Below are 22,884 nucleotides of genomic sequence, written 5' to 3' on the forward strand. Positions count from 1 at the left end.
CTTTTATACTTTTAAACATGAACTATGCAGAAGTACATCATTTCAAGCCACATGCTGGTTTGCTGTGGCCAACAAGCAACTGGCTCAGGTGGTTCAAACAACACCTCCTTTAGATGGGTGGTTCTCAAATAGAGATAACTTTGTCCTCAGGGAGACATCTGGTAATAGCAGGAGACATTTTCACTTGTCTGAATTTGTGGAGTGGCTGCTACTGGCATCTGGAGGGTAGAAACTAGGAATGCAGCTATGCATTCTGTGAGGCATAAGAGAATCCTCAAAAACACAGAATTATCCAGCTCCAAATGTCAATAGTGCCAAGGTTGAGAGCCCTGGCCCTAGATGGTGCCTCAGAGTCATAAACTGTGTTGACATGGAGCTCAAAAGGCAGGTCATGAGAACACCCAGAAAAGGAGCAGCAATGATAGGTCTGAGATGAATGGCTCATCTCCCACTTTCTTTGGCTGAGGTCTCTATTCTGCACAAAGGCCTTGGAAAACCCCTTCATTTTTCTTCTAGCTCTATTTGCTCTCTAGTGCAGGGTCATATATATCACAGCCACCTGTCTGCTGGCTGTGAGACACCTCTACAGAAACAGACAGCTTAATTCATCAGAGAAAAGGACAGTCTGGCCACAGCTGGCCAAATTGATGCTCAAGTGGGAAATTCTATCTGGCTTTTTTCTCCTCATCCCCAGCCCTTGGTTATTTGGAAATGCCTTGATCTTTACAACTTAAAATATTTACTGAGCCAGCTTCTAGGTGACAAAAGGTGTAGGGGAATAAGAAAGCATGAGATTATTGAACATATGTGCTTAAAACATCTGCTTTCCATGTCCAAATATTGCTTGTTTATGCCTCAAGTCATTCTACATACAATTTACCTTACGTTGTGCAAGGTAGACAGGGACTAGTTTGCAGTACAATGAAAGTAATACAGCAAATTTCTCACCAAACCCACTTCAGGTCCACAAGATCTTGAAGTAGTGTGGCTTTTCTCTGCTACCTCAGTTCTATCTCTGTTAAGCACAAGGCCACATTTCACAGTGCTAGAAAACTTCATTGTTATCATAATAGGAAAAAGTCAAATTGGGGTTAAAGAAAACTATTCAATTCAGCTGCTTTAGGAATAATCACAAAGTAAACAGAGTTTAATTTGTAATGTGGGTACCTTCTCTCCTTTACTCTCAATCACAGCTGTTTTTTTTTTTTTGGCTATTTATGATAATATTCTATAGCACCTGGATGCCCAGAGTATATCCCACTGTGTAATTGGGATGGGTCTTCCTCAAAATGTCTGAGATCTTTCCCATTCCTTTCTCACTTTTGACAATTTGGACCTCCTCTTTGCAAAGGTGATATTAGCACTAGGTTGCCTCAACATCTATCATTTTGGGGGCTTTCTGGTGAAGCAGAGGATGTGTTATGTCTTTAATTATAGGTATCTCTGGTCCTGCAGTCAGTTTGGCAGGTGTCTTAATCCATTTTGCATTGCTGTAAAGGAATACCCAAGACTGGGTAATTTATTAAGAAAATAAATTTATTTGGTTAATGGTTCTGCAGGCTGTACAGGAAACATCTGCTTCTGGTGAGGGACTCAGGAAACTTCCAGTCATGGGGCAGGCAAAGGGGAGCAGCTGTGTCCCATGGTGGGGGAAGAAGAAAGAGAAAAGGCGGAAGGTTCCAGGTTCTTTTTAACAGCCAGATCTTGTGGGAACTCTTAGAGTGAGAATTTACTCAGTACCATGAAGATGATACCAAGCCATTCATGCAGGATCTGCCCCCATGACCTAAACATATCCCACTAGGCCCCATCTTTAACACTGGGCATCAAATTCAACATGATATTTGGAGGGGTCAAATACCCAAACTATCTCAGCATTATCCAAACTACTCAGCCATTTGAATAGCTTACAACTATTGCTGTAAGACATCCTTCATCACATGTGATATAGGTATTTTATTGTATTGTCCAGAAGAGGCACACATTTCACACATTTTTTTCAGATTAAGTATTTAATCTTAGCCTGAATTCCCCATTATATGCCCTTCCCAGCTACACAACCACTATACACTTTATTAGAAGCATAGGATTTTCAGAGATGCTCAGTTCTATCCTCTCATTTTAATGAAGAAACTGAAGTCCAATGCCTCACACAAGACCACTTTGGTAGATTGTTACTCTTCAAGATATTGCTGACCCTCTTTGTGGAATGATTTTCTTTACTCCTTTGTCATTGGATTTGGCCATGTTATTTGCTTTGACCGATGAAATACAAGCATAAATGATATATGTCACTTTCAGGCAGGGACTTTAAAAGCCACCACATGGTACTGCCATGTTCTATATCTCTTTCTAGGTAACAAGCAATGTCTGAGATAGATTACCGATGAAAGAATGCAGAGCCGCAGTTGGCTCTCAGCAATGTAAATTAGAAATAAACCTTTGTTGTTGTAAGTTACTTGTGTTGTTATTGTTGACCTGAGGTCATTTGTTACTGCAGCATCATATGGCCTACACTGACTGGTGCTGTTATCCAATAAATAAATAACAGAACTGGTTTAATCCCCTGATTCCCAGACCAGCTTTTTTCCAACATACATTGAACAAACATATTTCATATCCAACAAGGGACAGAGAGAACAACAGCCAACACTTAAGCAGAGCAGCTTTCGTTTTTAATATTTTTAGTCAGCTTGTATTAAAAAACTAATTTAAAAAGGATTTCGGGTATTGTTCAAAAGACAATCAGATGGCTAAATAATAAAAAAGAGACCTTTACTGGTGATATAAGCTTGCAGGCCAGGAAGAGAAAGTCTCCAGCTTGGACCGAAGGTGTTCTATCTTCGAAGCTGGGAAGGACAGGTTGAGTTTTATGACTCACAGGGCCTGTATCATACATATTCAGCAGGTTTGAGGGAAAAGCTATACATATTTATGAGGGGGAGCTGAGTGTATTCAGACTGGGTAAACATGCATGTAATACACATCCTATGTTCACTTTGGGATGGGGTTTGAGCATTAAAATGGAGTGGAATTTGGCTCCTTATGTCAAAAGGTGAACTATAGGACACAAGAACAGTTTGTGTGCAACCTCTATAAGCTGCTGTAACTGGCCTAAGGTCTGCAATAGCTTATCAGAAAAGAATGTTTGTAAGACTGGTCCTTGGTCCCCTGTCCAATCAGGGTTGTAGTGATCTGGGTTGTAAGTCAGCCTGATCGTTCCTATTGTTAGGGAGTTTAGCAAGGTTTTTTTTTTTAATAGCAGAAATTTAATTTTGCCACAGCAGCCAGGCCTGCACACCTCGACCCTATGGTTAACTTTGTGTCCTTAATCTTAGGGCCCATCTTAGTTGATAAGAGGGCATCTATTTTGGTCTCTTGGCTCACAGGGGAATATTCACACTATAGATCAGTTGCATTGTGCAAATAATTAAGGGCATGATTCCTCAGCAAAGCCTAGCCCAACAGTTAGACTTTCCATAAACTTGTACTTCATATTCTGCAGAAGGTAAATCTCATCTTATATAGTATCAAACCTAATGTGCTGTTAAGAATCAAAAACAACACAAAAACACCTGAAATTTAGAGAGCATCAAACAAACAACAATATAAGACAAAACAAGAGAAAGAAAAAAAGAAAAAAATTTCCGACATTTCACAAAATTGTAAACACCAATTAGGCATATAAATTTCCTTCATTGTTTTCTAGTTAACGAGTTTTCAAATAAGCTGAGAACATCCTGGCGATGTCTTTACTTAACATCGTAATTTCACAAACTGTCAAGAATAAAGAATTCCACTGGGGTAAATGAAGATATGCTTGAATTTTCTTAATTGCCACCTTGCTAAGGCTGTGAGCTCATTGTTTAGCAGTGTGACAAATGGTTTTAAGCCCTGTCGGGCAGTCGCAGGGGAGACTGGGCTGCTACACAATGTGGCCATCTCATTACTGTGTTGCTGACAGCCCAGGCTGAGAAAAAAAGCAAAACTTGTTTCAGGAGTGCAGTTACAAGGGCCAGTACGGTAGTGATGGGCGAAACAGAGGAGCTCTCCTTATTGCTAGAACATTAGCTCTCCTGGGATCTGGCCTTGCTTCCTGGGAGAAGTGTTGGCTTGAGGGCAAAGCCCCAGTGCTCTGCACTGTCCCTCTGCATAATCCTTAACACAGTGGCTAGCACATGGCACATTCTCAAGAAATATTTGCTGAATAGATGAATTGACTGTATGAACATTTCTCCCACCCAACCTTATTGTTTCCTTCGTTTTTACCTCCACTTGCCATAAGATAGACTGAAGAAACTAAGCATATGATGATACCATAGTATTCCAATTTGACACTTTGAGCAGAGGTCCCTCTACCTCCAGCTCACACTAATTGCCTCCCCTTCCATACCTTCATTCACTGTCTTGTACCCAATTCCCTGACCCATCAGTTCTGAACGCTTTTGAGGCATGAGTCCACAGCTGAGTCAACTTTCAGTCCTTCCCAGTGCTAAACAAAGCATATTGTTCTTAGCAGGTGTTCTGTATATTTTAATTAAAAAAATATGTTTTATTTTTAATGTATTGTGTCCCAGAAATATTTGCTATTTAGAAATGGGATAAGAATAGAAAATGATGAACAAATAAGAATGAACTGCTGGAGGAGGGATTTCATATGCAAAGGTAAGGGAACTAGTCCTTGGAATCTTATTGCATAAATAGGGGGTTTCAAGTCCTGGTTCACAGACTGGCTTTGTTATATAGTATGCATTCTCGGTTGGGGTCATATTATACCCTAAGAGGGTGATAACTGGTTCTTGGGGAGGGATAAAATATTATCAGATATCACAGTGGTTTGTCCCTCTCCTCAAAGGGCCGTGACACGTGGCAGATGTACAGTATGTCTGTAGTATTAACATTGCATGGGGTGGGGGTGATGAGAAAAAAATCTTATAAGACCCTTTGGGGAAAGGGGGACAATAGCACGAAAAAAGGTTGAGCAGCACTGATTTATAAGGATATTTTCCCAAACCCAAAGAAAAATAGGTTGTGTTTTACCGGTACGCACACACACCACTCTGCATAGAGTAGATAAGATAGACAATCCACATGATTTTGCTAACAGGGCTTCTTGGGAGAATTCAGTATTTTACTTTGATTTTGAGATTTTCCTTTCTGAGAAAAGTAAACATTAGAAAACTCTACTAGTATCCAGGTTAAAAAAAATGCTTCTGGTTATTAAAATTCTAGTCTGAGAATCACTATTTTGAAATATGGGCAATTCAATCTATGTGTAAAATTAGTCTTGTCAAATATTAAACCATGTGATTAGTTTTAGAGCACAGGAGATGAATATTTCAGTCCCAGAAAGAACTTCAGAAAGAGATCACTTTTCTCTAAGTCCCAGTGCAGGAGTTAATTACACTCTTCAGTTCATGGTAAGTAGTCTCCAATTGTCTGAGCTGTTTGCTTGATTCATTGATGTATTGTCTATCTACACTCTGCTCTCATGCCTCTCCTCCAACATTTCAGTGTGTTAAATGTGCATTCTGTTGGCCGAGCACGGTGGCTTACACCTGTAATCCCAGCACTTTGGTAGGCCTAGGCACGATGGATCGCTTGACCCTAGGAGTTTGAGACCAGCTTTGGCAACATGGTGAAACCCGTCTCCAAAAAAAATTAAAAAATTAGCCAGGTATGGTGGTGCCCACCTGTTGTCCCAGCTACTCAGGAGGCTGAGGTGGGAGGATCATCTGAGCTCAGGAGGCAGAGGCTGCAGTGAGTCGAGACTGCAACATTGCACTCCAGCCTGGGTGACAGAATCAGACCCTCCCTAAAAAAAAAAACAATGCATTTTGCTGATTTTATATATTATTGTGAATACATAAAATTTTGTATTATTGCATTGTTGTTCTGTGTGTGTGTGTGTATTTTAATTTATATACATGGCAGTGTTATCTACTCTATTTTTACTCTATTTTTGTTCTGTTTTTAAGATCTGTGTTGCCCTGATGCTTATTCCGCTGCATCATCCTCCTGGGTGTGCATCTGCCATGGCACATTCAGCCCTATTGCAGAAATAATTTCCACATTGTCTCCAGCTCCTCAGTTTCCCAGATATCTTGGCAATGAACCTTCACATACATGTCTTCTTATGGATCTGGTTGAGAGTCTCTGGGACTTTCTTGCTTAATCCTGAAGGTGCAGTAGCCATTTTGAAAACTGTTTTGATGTCAGTGCCATAATCATATGACTTTTCTGCTGTTTAACTATATTTTATATTTCTGAAATCATTCCACTTGATTTTGATATATACATTTTATTTATAGTGACAGAGTTTCTCTCTGTTGCCCAGGTTGAAGTACAGTGGTGCAGTCACAGCTCGCTGCAGCCTAAAGCTCCTGAGCTGAAGCTATCTTCCTGCTTTGACCTCCCAAGTAGCTAAGAGTACAGGTCCTACTATATATTTTTATGTATTCTGGAATCATGCAAGGGCTTACTATATATTTTTATACACTCTTGAATTCAGTTAGTGAATGTATTTTAATACCTATGTTCATAAATGAAATGTGCCTATTATTTCTTTATATTTTTCTTGCTTTTGTTGTTATTTATATTTGGAGTTAAGAACACACTAGCTCCATAGAATAAGCTAGGTAGATTTTGTTATTTTGTATTTTCCCTTAAACAACTTGTATAAGTTAGGAATCAACTGCTTCTTGAAAATTTGAACAAATTATCTGTAAAGACATCTGGACCTGGGACTGTAATAGGGTTAGTCTTTGTCTATCATTTAAAAATAACGATTATATTATTCGAGACATTTTCTTGTGCCAGTCTTCCAGGAATTTATCCCATTACCCTGTAGTTGCTAATAATCCTTAGTATTTATATAATTGTCCATTATATCTACAGTTATTTCATTGTGTATTATATATATTTTAATAGTTTTATTGAGATATAATTTGCATAACATAAAATTTACTTGTTTTAGCTATATATTCAGTAATTTTTAGTACATTTACAGAGCTGTGCAACCATTATTCCACTGTCAGAAGATCCCAAGTTGGGGGTGGGGATGGGGGCAAGTGGTCACTCCTATTCTTACCCCTAGCCCCACTCCTAGCCCCTAATAAACTTTTTGCTTCCACAGATTGGTCATTTTTAGATTGCATTCTGTATTTTGTTTATTTGCATTAATATTTTCAAAGAGTTGGCTTTGAACTTTTTTAACCTTATCTTTTTTATTTCATCGATTTTGAAAGAGTTCATCTCAGTCCATCCCCCGACGACAGCAGCCAGTGACAAGAGCAGGACATGACCCTGCACTTCCTCTGATGATCTCTCAGGCTTCCGTTGGGCAGTGTCTGCTCAGCCCCTCTCTTTGGTGGGTATGCTCATTGGTCAACAGAGACTTTAACATTTCCTAGGTGGCTTGCCCCAAATCCTAGTTTTCTCTACGTGTTGGAGTTTCAGCTGCTATGAAGGTCAACCCTAAAGCACTTGGAGGACAAAGGGCCCCGGTTTCTGGCCTAGATATGCAAGCCTCCAAACTGTCTGAGATCCCAGATTTGAATTTATGCCATTGTGAGTTATGTGTGCCTAGAAAGAAAACAGAGAGAAAGAATATGAACTGGATGGTCAGTGAAGTGGCTGGTTAGGATAGAAACTGGCCCAGTCCATTTCTATTTGCTAAGGAACTAGAAGACTCCCAACATCATCCCTGAAGTAAAAAAGAAATAGGATATTTAAAGGACTAGAAGAAGATTTTAAAGTCATGTGTCCTTTTGTCTTTCTCAGCAAATGTGCCCATGACTGCCTCACTTTTCTCCTTCCTATGCTAACTATTGATTAGGTCTTATAGAAATTTCTCCAGTCTTCTTTGTAATCTGCACCATTGTCAATCAGTGGGAAAGGGAAGAGAGCTAATATCAGGCACCTAAGGTTTACCAGGCACTTTATGGAATTTTCTTTTTGTATATTCACAGTAGGAGTGCAGACATCCTTTGACATACTGATTTCATTTCCTTTGTATAGAGTAAACCCAAAAATGGGATGGCCAGATTATATGGTAGTACTGTTTTTAATTTTTTAAGAAAACTCCATACTGTTTCCCATAATGCCTGGCCCTTTGAGTCTGGTACGATTATCATTCTAATTTTAGAAACGAAGCAACTGAGAAAAGGTAGGTGACTTGCCCATGCTCATTATATACTAGTCACTTAGTGATTTCCTAGGGTCACGCAGATGGTGTCAGAGCTGGAATGAAAGCTAAGATCCATATTACACTGCAAATCTCATGTTCCTTCTATGCCCTTGTGCCTAAAATATTAGACTGGAAGAAACCCTGAACTTCATCAGGTGAAGCAGTCCTCAAAAGTCAGTCTATCATTCAAATCTCCACACATTTTAAATTATCCATAGAGTACTGAAACTAATATGACAATATTTTTATTTAAATAGATTTATAATTTTTAATCAAATATTTTTATAAAAGCTGTCATTACCAATAATGAAAAAGTTAGTATCATTTGGTGTAAACAAGAAGTATATGGCTTAACTATTTTCAAAATAATCTTGTTGCTGAGCCATCCCCAGACTCAGTGCCTTATAACAAGGTGTGATTATTTTCACAGGCACAGGTCTGCAGGTTGGCTTAGTTTGGCTGATCTAGTTGGGCTTAGTTGGCCAGGCTCCAAGTTGGAAGTTCAGCCAGGCTCCAAGTTGAAGGTCTGCCTCAAGTATATCATTTTGGGGCCCAGAATTAAAGAACAGAGGCTGTCTGTGGTTTAAAACTGGCAGCCCATCAAGTCTACTTATATTTCATTGGCCAAAGGAAGTCACACACCAATCCCAACATCAATGAGACAGGGAAAGATAATTTGCTCACAGAAGATAGTGAATATCTGACGAACATTAATCTACCACAAGTGAAAAAGAAATAGTCAACACATTGAAAACAAGACAATAATTAAAAATTTTAGCTAGCCACCACTGCCTGCAGAAGTGAGGTTTCCAAATAAAATACTGGATACTCAGTTAAAATTTAATTTCAGAGAAACAACAAATCATTTTTAGAATAAGTACAATCCATGCAATATTTGGACATACATCTCTTAAAAGTTATTCATTGCATTGTGTTCATTTGCTTAATCTAGCAATTCTATGTAGAAATATTTTAGTCTAAGCCTGCTTTTTCCTTTTTTTTTTTTTTTTTTAAAAACTGAGATTAGCAAGTGTTACAATATTTCAGCATTAAATTGAGACTTTGCCTCAATGCTGAAACTGAGGAAAGAGAGTTGACCATAAGGAATAACTTTCTCATGATGTGATATAATACCATTTAGGGTCCTTTCTGCGTGCCTTATAAAATCATCACACATTCATCTAAGATTATCTGGCATACAAGCAGAGGAATTTTTCTCCTGCTTGTCCTATTCTCTGGTAAACTTCATCCTGCAGATGAAAAAACTGAAGTCCAGGGGTCAGATAAGAAGCTCATGCAACTCCATACAGACAGTGGCTGAGATCTATCTCAGCTTAGGAGGCTTCTAATCCTCTCCCCTGGAAAAATAGAAACACTTCAGTGTATCTCTTCAAGATATTTATTTTTTAATTCCAGAACGCTCTGAAAGTCAAATTTACAATTATGATTTCAAGGTTAAGAAGTAGGAAATGAGGTGTGGGTTTTTCAGTAACTTCCTGCCAGTCATAATTAACTTTTATTTGAGCTTTGCTTGGCTCCAACCTTGATATACTGGAGCTATGTGGAGAGAAATACTTTTCAACTTCCCCCAGATGCTTGAGATAAATGGCTAGATGCAGAATAGTTATTAATTAAAAGTCAGGTACTGTGGGCATCTTTTTGATGGTTCTGAAACTGCTAATCACCTGCTCTGTCTACCGTGGTCCTTATATAGGCCTGTGGGATTGAGCTGCTCAGGTATTTAATGAGAAAATGCCAAGACTGGGTTTAATTTACTTGAAGGCCGCCACCCCCCCAAACTCATACACAGAGAAGTGCAATTTCAGTGCAAACCAGAGACCATTAAGAATGCCTTAAATCCTTTGAAATCCTTTCTATTGAATCATATGCTTGCGGGAAGGGCCCCCAGACTATTAAATGGAAACAAATCTACTTACTTGGAAGATGAGTCTTTGTTCAGGTAGTACTGATGATCTGGCAGGCCCTCTTTCTAGTTCAGATTTTACAAAGTCTAGACAGATCCTATCTCTTCCTCCCCCTCTTCCTTCATGGAGCCTTCCCAGATCTCACCAGCATCCATAGTTGAATTCTGAATTTACAGCTTTTGTTCCCTGTCCCATTTCTTTGGTAATGAACTGATCCTGGCAATAGGATGTCACCAACATTGTGTGTGCGTGTGGTGGGTGAAAAGCACTGTTGTTTAGTTGGGTAACAACACGGCTATATACTGAAAGTATACAAGGATCAAAGTTCTTATCTTTACCTTTTCTTGTCTTCATGCCTTTGGGGTTGGCAAACTGTTTTTAAGAGCCACTATCTTTATATCATTAACAAGGGAACACACTTACTCTCTTATCCCTGGAGTGTTCTTCCTGTTCTTTCTTATCTAACTCACTTCTTATACTAAAGAGCCAGCTGCAACTCAAGCTTCAGGAAGACATCCCTTATCCTTGCGTCTGAGTTATGTGCCCCTCTGTGATATGCTTATGGCCCCTTCAAACTACCAACACCAGGGCTCAGATAACATTTTCTATAAAGGGCCATCAAGTAAATATTTCTCTCTGTGCAGGCCATATAAAGTCTCTGTCTAACTACTCAACTATGCCACCGTAGCTCAAAAGCTGCCATGCATGTGGCTGTGTTTCAATAAAACTTTATTGATGGACACTGAAATTGGAATTTCATATCATTTTCGTGTACCAGGAAATATTCTTTAAAAATTTTTTTTCTGACCATTTAAAAATGTAAAAACCATACTTAGCTCCCAGTCGTACAAAAAGAGGTGTGGACTGCATTTGGTCTTTGGGCTTTGCCTTGGTTTGCAGATCTCTGACCTAAGCTTTGGTTTTCTTACTTGACTTTTTCAACTCACCACAGTAAAACCTCCCCTTGAGGACCTCCCATCTCAGCACATCTAGGACATAGCAGGGTGCCTGAATTGTGTGCTGGAGGTTAACCTCTACCCACCTCAGGTTGCATCGCTAATCACCTGCTCTGCCCACCATAGTTCTCATGAGGGCAGATAGAGAGTTCCCATCTATCCCAGTGGCATAGACAACTCAAATGTTTAATGAGAAAATGCTTTAGTTGGTGTATTAGTCCATTTTCACACTGCTCATAAAGACATACCAGAGACTGGGCAACTTACAAAAGAAAGAGGTTTAATGAACTTACAGTACCACATGGCTGGGGAGGCCTCACAATTACGGCAGAAGGTGAAAGACATGTCTTACATGGTGACAGACAAGAGAAGCGAGATTCTACAGGGAAATTCCGTTTTTTGAAAGCCACCAGATCTTGTGAGACTTATTCACTATCATGAGAAAAGCTGGGGAAAGATCTGCTTCCATGATTCAATTATATCCCACCAGGTCTCTCCCACAACATGTGGGCATTCAAGTTGAGATTTGGGTGGGGACAGAGCCAAACTATATCATTCCATGGCCCCTCTCGAATCTCATGTTCTCACAATTCAAACCCAATCATGCCTTCCCCAGAGTCCCCCAAAGTCTTAACTATTTCAGCATTAACTCAAAAGTCCACAGTCCAAAGTCTTATCCAAGACAAGGCAAGTCCCTTCCACCTATGAGCCTCTAAAATCTAAAGCAACTAAGTTACTTTCTAGATACCATGAGGGTACAGGCATTGGGCAAATACAGCCATTACAAATGGGAGAAACAGGCCTATACAAAGGGGATACAGGCCCCATGCAAGTCTAAAATCCAGCAGGGCTGTCAAATCTTAAAGCTCCAAAATGATCGCCTTTGAGTCCATGTCTTACATCCAGGTTACACTGACACAAGAGGTGGCTTCTCATGGTTTTGGATAGCTCCCCCCATGTGGCTTTGCAGGGTACAGCCTCCCTTCTGCCTGCTTTCATGGGCTGGCATTGAGTGTTTGTGGTTTTTTCCAGGTGCATAGTGCAAGCTGTAGATGAATCTATCATTCTGGGGTCTGGAGGACAATGGTCCTCTTCTCACAGCCCCACTAGGCAGTGCCCCAGTAGTGACTCTGTGTGGGGGCTCCAACCTCACATTTCCCTTCTGCACTATGCTAGCAGAGGTTATCCATAAAAACCCCACCCCTGCAGCAAACATCTGCCTCAACATCCAGGCATCTCCATACATCTTCTGAAATATAGATGGAGGTTCCCAAACCCCAATTCTTGACTTCTATGCACTGGCAGGCTTAACACCACATAGAAGCTGCCAAGCCATAAGGCTTGCACCCTCTGAAGCCACAGCCCAAATTCTATGTTAGCCCCTTTCAGCCATGGCTAGAGCAGCTGAGATGCAGGGCACCAAAACCCTAGGCTGCACACAGCACAGGGACCCTTCGCCTGGCTAATGAAACCACTTTTTCCTCCCAGGCCTCCAAACCTGTGATGGCATAGGCTGCTGTGAAGACCTCTGACATGCCCTAGAGATATTTTCCCCATTGTCTTGGGGATTAACATTTGGTTCCTCATTACTTATTCAAATTTCTACAGCCAGCTTGCCTGGATTTTCCTCAAATAATGGGATTTTCTTTTCTGTCACCTTGTCAGGCTGCACATTTTCCAAACTTGTACGCTCTGCTTCCCTTATCAAACTGAATACCTTTAACAGCACCCAAGTCACCTCTTGAATGCTTTTCTGCTTAGAATTTTTTTCTGCCAGATACCCTAAATCATCTCTCTCAAGTTCAGAGTTCATCAAATCTCTAGGGCAGGAGCAAAATGCCATCAATCTCTTTGCCAAAACATAACAAAAGTCACCTTTGCTCCAGTTCCCAACAAGTTCCTCATTTTCACTCTGAGACCACCTCAGCCTGGACTTTGTTGTCCATATCACTAACAACATTTTGGGCAAAGCCATTCAACAAATCTCCAGGGAGTTGCCAACTTTCCCACATTTTCCTGTCTTATTCTGAGCCTTCCAAACTGTTCCAACCTCTGCCTGTTACCCAGCTCCAAAGTTGCTTCCACATTTTGGTTATCTCCTCAGCAGTGTCCCACTCTAGTGGTACCAATTTACTGTATTAGGTCGTTTTCATGCTGCTGATAAAGACATACTTGAGACTGGGCAATCTACAAAAGAAATTTTTTTTTTGGCTTTTATAAAGTCAAGGAAGTTTATTTCCTGAGGTCATGACACAGGAAGTCGAATCCTAGCTGCAGCCGTGGTGCTCTCGTGAAGGTCAGAGTGCTGACTGGCATGCTGGGTGGACCAGGAGCTATTCTTAGCATAAATGCTCATGACCTTGTTTAGTGTTAACAGTGGAGCAGGTCCTGAGCAGGCAGTGGGCACGGCCAGGGCTGGAGGAGCAGCGCACACAGAGCCAGGCACTAGGCTTCTCTGTGAGACCTCGGAAGGGGGGACAGCGTCAACAATTTGCGGAGGGTCCAGCTGCTGGGTCAGATTGAGACAAACCATTGTGTGGTTGGGTTCGGGTCAGAAGGCTGGAGAGGTTTCTGCATTTCTATTATTATCATTTGGTGCCCCAAGGGAGGGTTTGGGAGCCACCTGAGCCCCAAAGCTGGGAAATTCCTCAGAGCTGCTCATGTCAGGAGCCTTCTCACTGCTGCTGGCGGTCCCGCACCACAAAGCCTCTGGATGGCGCCTTGGCCTCCTCGTGTGCCGGGGGTTTCATGTACACCTGCAGCGCCTCGCTGTCCACCACATTGGCCAGGTATTCCTCCTCCAGGTTGAGGATGTGGTCAATGGCTTCCTCCACGTTCTCTGGGAGCCCTGTCACAGTGACACAGTTGGGGTCTGGGGCTCCACTCTGTGGGAAATGAATGTCCACCTTGAACTCGTCCATAATTTTGCAAATGGCTTTGCCGTGGCCCCGATGGTGCAGGTGTGAACACGGTGATTCAGCGGGACGTCCTCAGAAACCATCTGCTCAAGCTCACCCACAATTCTCAGTATGGCGTCCCTGGTGGCTTCTGTGTTCTTTTCGTACCCTGTGATGGTAATTTGGTCCTGAGGCTGGCTCCCATCGTCCTTATCAGGGAACTGGATGTTCACGTCATGCTCTAGCTGGATTTGGGTAATCACTGTCCCCTTTCTCCCGATAATCTTGGGATGGTATTTGGGGTCTACAGTGACACTCAGCTTAAAACTCCTTAAAGCCCGGTCCTCCTGCTCGGCCTGCAGTTCCTTCACATGCTCCAGCAGTCCAGCCTTGGCCCGGTCCAAATTTGCAGCGAGGCCTGTGATGGCGATGATGCCGGACTGCAGCTCAGGTGCTGGGACATGTATGTTCACCTCAATGGCAGAAGGTAAAAGTCACATCTCACATGGAGGCATACAAGAGAAGAGAGCTTGGGTAGGGAAACTCGCCTTTTTAAAACCATCAGATCTTGTGAGATTTCTTCACTGTCATGAGGGCAGCAGGAGAAAGACCTGCCCCATGGCTCAATTATATCCCACTGGGTCCCTCCTACAATATATGAGAATGCAAGATGAGCTTTGGGTGGGGACATAGCCAAACCATATCAGTTGGATATAAGTTATATGATGCTCTCTTTGTTCTGCACCACACCCAGACAGGAAAAAAGTACCAAATCAGTGCAACTTGATAACATTAAAAGGGGCTTTAAATCCTTTAGCATCTTCTGTAATTGATGCTATTATCTATCAATCATCATCATCATTCAATTTATTTTCTCTTGAATGAATAAATTCATATCAGAGATAATCTTTCTAATGGTTTTACACCCACTTCTTTGTCTTTGCTTACACTATGCTTAAGACCTCTAATACAACTTTATTCTGCCTAAAAACCAGGATAAACAAACTAAATCATCAGAGAGAGAGAGAGTTCTCAAGTTTTCAGTTTCTCACCATGTAATTGCCCTTGGCTTATATACACAAACATGCGCCCACTCCTGGATAGCTCTCACAGTAGGAAGAATGAATTCTGAGCTACTGTGTCATCATAGAAATTTTATACAACACAGGGAAAATCAAAAGCTATCTTGTGGATGCTGGTTAGTTGAAAAGAGTTATTTTAAATCTATTTAAAAAAAAAAAAACTCTGCTTCACTGTTTAGCACTGGTTGGTCTCCATCAAACTTTTTCTAATGAAAGAAAGACTTGCTTGTCCAAAATTATAGAAAGGTATGAGGAGTTAATTGTTGCAATTATCCACTGAGTAGACTTGGACTGTGAATCCCTTAAAGGATAGACAGCTAATTGCTGCTAAATGGAGATTAGATTACACTCTCCATGTTTTCAAAATGAACTGGAGTTTAGCGGACCTTAAAGAATTATCTGAGTCAAAGTAAAGGGCAGAAAAGATGTCCTCAGAGTTTGATAAAAACACATGCACATGAGCATAAAGTCAGAACTTGTTTGCAAATTATTTTGTTAGTCCTTGCTTTCCATGATATATATGATAGTGTAGGTTTTATTAGACCATAACTTTTTCTTTTTTTTTTTTTTTTTTTTTTTTTGTTTTTTTTTTTTTTTTGAGACGGAGTTTCGCTTTTGTTACCCAGGCTGGAGTGCAATGGCGCAGTCTCGGCTCACCGCAACCTCCGCCTCCTGGGTTCAGGCAATTCTCCTGCCTCAGCCTCCTGAGTAGCTGGGATTACAGGCACGTGCCACCGTGCCCAGCTAATTTTTTGTAATTTTTAGTAGAGACGGGGTTTCACCATGTTGACCAGGATGGTCTCGATCTGTTGACCTCGTGATCCACCCGCCTCGGCCTCCCAAAGTGCTGGGATTACAGGCTTGAGCCACCGCGCCCGGCCTAGACCATAACTTTTTCTAATTCCAAGTAATTGATAAAGAAGAGAAAAATCAATGCCATTTGAGAATTAGACATTAACTATAAAAGTACACGTAGAATTTTAACATTAATGCTGCATGGTAATATGTTTAATGATTGTTTTGCATTAGCAGGACCCTCTTTGAAGTGCTTATTAAGGTACACAGACTTTCCAGTGTAGGCAGCAATTGTAGTAGCATCAGATTAAAACAACATTTTGAAGCAAATATTTTAAAAATCTCAATAACTTTACATGGATTTTTTCTTCTTTTGTTTGGCCTTGGTTTAAGTATATACTGCATGTGCATCCTGGGGGTAAGCACTGTATCTTGACGTTTCTCTAGTTTCTGTTGCTCCTAGCAATGTCTAGTCTAAAGGTGGCTAAATAAATAATACGTGAATGAATAAATGAATGGACAAATAAACATCATGCAACAATGCGAATTCAACAGGATGCTACTCAATGTAAGAGCCAACATTAATCCCTTAGGAATTCTGTTCTAGAGTCTATCAATGTACAAATAGGTTTTCTCCTCCCTAAAATTTTCTGTTCAACTATTTTCAGCTATGAAGCTGGCTACTCAGGGTTTAAAATATACTTGGAATGTGAACCCCCTGGCTTCATGTCAGGATTCATTTTATTGGTATTGCATTTTAATACCTTTATGAGGATTAAAACAAAACAGATTGGAAGATGTTGTCCCTAAATGTTCTGTTAAAAGAAAAAAAAAAAGAAGGAATATTTACAAGCAAGTTGCTTTGAAGCACAGTGTGTGTATGCACAAGAAATTGCAGGAAAGAAAAACATTCTTCATTACCTGCAATAAAATAGAGTTCTTGGTCTGACTTGAACCTGAGCTTCTGCTACCATTATTTGGAACCCACCCAAGAAGTTTGCAATTTGCAAGAGGAATATCATAGTAGGCTAAATAATGCCCCCCAAAGACATTAGGTCCTAATTCCCGAAACCTATAAATATTAACATATGGAAAAAGGGTCTTCACAGATGAGATTAAGGATCTTGAAATAGGAAGATTATCCTGAACAGTCTGGGTAAGCCCTAAATGTAATCACAAGAATCCTCCGAAGAGGAAGGAAGAGAGATTTCAGACAGGCAGAAAAGGAAAAGCTAATATAACTATGGGGGCAGAAACTGGAGTGACGTGACCACAAGCCAAGAAATACCAGCAGCCATGAGAAACTGGAAGAGACAAGAACAAATTCTTCTCTTGTTCCCCTGGAAGATGCCTGGCCCTGCGAATGCCTTGATTTTGGCCCAGTGAAGCTGATTTCATACTTCTGTCCTCCAGGACTGTAAAGGCTTAAATTTCTGTTGTTTTAAGCCAACAACTTTGTCATAATCTGTTATAGCAGCCACAGGAAACTAATACAATTACACAATTTTACTTTTATTCAGACTGAAACCCAAACCCAAATATCTTCCATAAATTCTTATGACTACTTATTATTACCTCATAACAGTTTGTTAGAAATGCAGAATCTCTGCCCCCATCTTCAGAATCAGAACTTGCAATTTAATAAGATCCCAGGTAATCCATATACACTTTCACATTTGAGACTTGCTGCTCTAAACGACTCTGCAGACTTTTGGTGAGAAGCTGCTTCTCAATTATCTGAAGGTTTGAGGTCACCATCTGGTGTAGGGTTAAGTGTTGTATTAACAGGCTGGTGAAGGTCTTATGATACATGAGAAAGGGGCTAGCAATGCCGGTCAAATCCTTGTCTCAAATTGGAATCCCAGCACACCTTATACCTTACACCTTGAGAAGGAATGTGTAAGTGGCAACTATCTTGGAGCTGCATCTTGGAGGGACTAGGATTCTTAAAGATGGTGTTCAAATGCCTAAAAACGATTCTGATATTTGCATGAACAAATCACACACTTTCCATTTATCCTAAGAGTTAACAGAAATTCCTGATAGAGCAGTCCCTAGGGAAGCGAGCTTCTGGGTACACATTACATGAATGACATATTGACAAAGATGTTACAGGGACACAAGTTTAATTGCGACTGGAGTGAACAGATGACCTTTGACTTTTCTTTCCATAGAAAGCTTGCATTTATGAGATTCTTAAACACCATCTAATGTCATATTACACTTCTCTAACAAAGCAAACTGGTTGAATTACAGCATCTATAACCAAGAGAAAACTCATTAAACAGTTTGGATGGATTTCAAAAGCTGTGCAAGACTGTTTTCTGACCTATAGAAAAATCCAGCAGAGGAAATTTACCTGTCAAACTCCTGCTTTAATAGGCAACAGTAAAATGCTGGAGTCAACAACACAATCTATAAATGTGTATGGAAGCTAATTTTTAATTGGCACTTTCTCTTGCACCTGCCATAGGAGTTTCACACATTTATCAAAATACTGAAAATGCTTACTTAGTATTTGCAATCTTGTTCTGTTCACATGTGATCAACACTACACCAATTAGTGTCCCTCTGAGCACTCACAGATAACTGGAGCACAAAAAAGATTACTTTACAGTTACCTAGCTGGGAGGGGTTTCAGGGTTAGTTTCAACTCTTTCATCCTATAAGTGAGAAGAAAAAACAAACCCCGTAGGTAGTTAGAAGACTACCTCAACTTTATTAAGTGAGGCACCAGGGTTAGGAGACAGATGCCTATGCTGCCTGTTTCAAACTCTTCAATAGTACTGGAAGTTTCTAGGGTGCTAGGACATCCTAGTAGAGACATGGTGGGGAAGGAGATGAAGAAGTTAGGGCACGACTATAAATCTTCTATACTAGACTGAACAGTTACCCAAAATTTTGTGTCAGTTTAGAACTTGAGGAGGTGACTCCAAGTCTGGAAATATGTCTTTTCAGATGTAATTAGCAAAGATGAGGTCATACTGGATCAAGGTGGGCTCTAAATCAAATGACTGCTTTCCTTATAAGTAAGCCACATCACAGCCATACAAACAGAGAATAGGACTATGTGAAGACAGAGGTGGAAGCTGGAGTGATGCTGCTAGAAGCCAAAGAATCCTGTGGATTTCTAGCAACCACCAGAAGCTAGGGAGAAGCAAGGAAGGGTCCTCCCCTAGAGTTTACTGACAAAGCATGGCTCTGCGAACACCTTGATTTTGGATTTCTAACCTCCAGAATTGTGAGAGCATACATTTCTGTTGTTTTAAGCCACCCAGTTTGTGGTAATTTGTAACATCAACCCTAAGAAACTAATACCTACAACTCCTGTGATTCCAGCACTTTGGGAAGCTAAGGTGAGTGGATCACTTGATGATGAAGCTAAGGTGAGTGGTTCAAGACCAGCCTGGTCAACACAGTGAAATACAGAAATTAGCCAGGTGCCATAGTGCATGCTATAATTCAAGCTACTCAAGAGGCTGAAGGGCAAGAATCACTTGAACGTAGGAGGTGGAGGTTGTAACGAGCTGAAATTGCACCACTGCACACCAGCCTGGGAAATAGAACACTGCTCCATCTCAAACAAAACAAAACAAAACAAAACATCCCAGAAACTAATACATACCTATTCCAATTTATAATAAAAAATGCCAGTGCTGCTGTAGCTGACATTATGTTTATGATGATCCAGGTACATGCTCAGTTCTTGTCACGGATTATTCCATTTAACTCTAGAAATGGAACCATCCTGTGAGGCAGATTTAATTCTTTCTTTTTTTTTTTTGAGATGGAGTCTCACTTTGTTGCCCAGGCTGGAGTGCAGTGGTGTGATCTCTGCTCACCCTGGTTCAAGTGATTCTCCTGCCTCAGCCTCCTGAGTAGCTGGAACTACAGGGACCCACAACCATACCCAGCCAATTTTTGTACTTTTAGTAGAGACGGGGTTTCACCATGTTGACCAGGCTGTTCTCAAACTCCTGACTTTGTGATTCACCTGCCTCTGCTTCCCAAAGTGCTGGGATTACAGGTGTGAGCCATTGTGCTCAGCCTTAATTATTATCCTCATTCTACACTCACTTGTCCAGGGAACCACAGCAAGTGGCTGAGCCAGGGTTTGAAGCCCTGTAATTCTGAATAGGACTCACATTCTTCACAGCCATGCCCAACTGTCTCCCAGTCATGATGGCCAAACTCAGTGCTCATAGAGACAACTGTGCCCTATCTCTGCTCCACTATCTCTTCCTACTCCTTGAAGGTGAATCCAGAACTTTTAGGCAAATGATCAAAAATATTCAATTGCTTCAGCAGCAGAAAGCAATAAAAACCTTTTCAGCAGGGAATTCCTAATCTTGGTCACTAGGCTTCACTGGTATGGTCGCTGGCAATCAACTCCATCTCAGTATCCAAGTCTCAGTAGCTGGAATTGAATTGTCTCATAAATGAGGGAAGATACAGAGACAAAACATGAGGAAATTATTTTTTGTTTTCACGTGGGAGCATATTTAAAGGCCAACTTGAGGGAGCTGAATCAAATATTCAGTTATGTTTTAATCTAATGGAATCATAGGCAGTCTATAAAGGAGGAAGCTGAGGACTAGAAATGAGAAGGGTTTTATCCAACAGTAGAGGCAATTACCTAAAGATTCCAAGTTAGAACCCAGGTTTCCCAGCCAGAAGTCCAATGTTCATTATATACGACTTTCCATCTGCACATCTACTCTTTTTTCTCTGTCTATGCATCCTTCTGTCCATCTACCCACCCACTCATTCATTCATCCAGGCATGCATCCACCTACCCTTCTATACAAGCATCCATCTATCCATCTAAATATTCATCTATCTACCATTCTACCCCTCACCAATTTAATAATTATGAAGCACTAAAAAATTATAGTTATTGGAGAAATAAGGCTGAATGGGACATTGTCGCAGTCCTCAGAAACTCAATAAATTATGATAATCAAATGCTTGGTTCATCATTTAAGAGTTTCCAGAAATATAGTGCTAAGAATACACAGGTGAGTTGAATCTGAGTGTGTGGTCAACTGTTAAAAACAGCGCCAATTTCAACACTTTTAAAAATATAGATTCTAGTACCTCTATTTCATTTTTTTCTTTTCGGTTTTCCAAAATCAGGTGCCTAGTATCAGGAACATGTAGTTATCACAAAATCAATAAAAATAATGCATATGATGCATGGACTCAAAAGTAAAAAAAAATAATACTGCAAATCATGGGTTCTGTCTACAATATGTCCACTGTCAACATGAGATTACTGGTATTTGTTTGTTTAGTCCATTAAATCATCATGCATTTAGATATTTGCACATTTTAAAGTAGGGTCTGTTTCATTTAATCCAATTAAAAAAATTAAAGAAGCATTGTTACAGAGGAGAAAATTTTCATATGTTCACACTCAGCAATGCAGTTGTCTTTCATTGTTCTCTCCATTTCTTCCCAGTTGCATAGGGATATATTCATATTGAGTGCCAATAGAGGGGAATGACTCCAGGAGGCACACTGACCTGGATTCAGATCCTGTGTTACTTGATGACTCCAGGCAGTGAGATTAACAAATATTAGAGCAGAAGAGACTTTTAATAACTTTATTGGCCGGGCGCGGTGGCTCAAGCCTGTAATCCCAGCACTTTGGGAGGCCGAGGCGGGTGGATCATGAGGTCAAGAGATCCAGACCATCCTGGTCAACATGGTGAAACCCTGTCTCTACTAAAAATACAAAAAATTAGCTGGGCATGGTGGCACGTGCCTGTAATCCCAGCTACTCAGGAGGCTGAGGCAGGAGAATTGCCCGAACCCAGGAGGCGGAGGTTGCGGTGAGCCGAGATCGCACCATTGCACTCCAGCCTGGGTAACAAGAGCGAAACTCCATCTCAAAAAATAATAATAATAATAATAACTTTATCATGATTTAGGTGCTTACATGTACAAGCTTACTTACTATTTACAGCCATCCTGGACCTAGTCCTTTCATCAATTCCACTTTATGATTAAGGAAACTGAGGCACAGGAGCATTAAGTGTTGATGTGCTAGTCATCACAAAGGGAACACATTTAAGATAAAATCAACTATAGCATCCATTGTTTGCAACTCTTTTGTGTCATTATTTGGTTTGTATTTACACACTTTGAGTGCTACTCAGCCACTCAGTGCCTCTGCCTGTCTGAGATATTCCTTATGGCAGACACCACAGGATATGGTAGAAAAAGCCCCTGAGAGAGCTCAGAAGATGGGACTTTCAGTGATGGCTTTTGTTTACTCCTTGTGTGGCCCTAGGCTAGATACTTATTCATTAATTTTTAAGCCAGAAGAGGCTTCTACAGTGATCTATATCAATATCCCCTCTACAGATGAAAAAACACTAAGATCCAAAGGGGTTCAGATGTGCTGAAGGTCACACAGCTAATTAGTGCCATAACATTCACTTTAAAGTCAGTCTTATTCCCTCTAAACACACATTAGAAATGTTTCGAACTTGATATTTAGTTTGCTTAAACTTTAGGGGTCAGATTTTATAGATTCAAATCCCCATGCTTCCTCTTATTAGGCATATAACCCAGGGCAAATCACTTTTCCTGTGTTCCAGTCTCAACTTTATCTTTGCTTTTGGGACAAGGTCTTGCTCTGCTTCCCAGGACGGAGTGCAATGGTGGAATCACTGCTTACTGCAGCCTCAACCTCTCAGGCCCAAGTGATACTTACACCTCAGCCTCCTAAGTAGCTAGGACCACAGGCACATGCCACTCTGCATGGCTAATTTTTGGTTTTTGTTTTTAGTGACAGAGTCTCACTCTGTTGCCCAGGCTGGAGTGCTATGGCATGATCTTGGCTTACAACAACCTCCGTCTCCCAGGTTCAAGTGATTCTTTTGGCTCAACCTCCTAAGTAGCAGGAATTACAGGCATTTACCACCATACCTGGCTAACTTTTTTATTTTTAGTAGAGATAGGGTTTCACCATGTTGGCCAGGCTGGTCTTGAACTCCTGATCTCAGGTGATCTGCCCATCTCAGCCCCGCAGAG

The sequence above is a fragment of the Callithrix jacchus genome, chromosome 15, assembly GCF_049354715.1.
Source record: "Callithrix jacchus isolate 240 chromosome 15, calJac240_pri, whole genome shotgun sequence".
In the NCBI taxonomy this organism is placed as follows: Eukaryota; Metazoa; Chordata; class Mammalia; order Primates; family Cebidae; genus Callithrix; species Callithrix jacchus.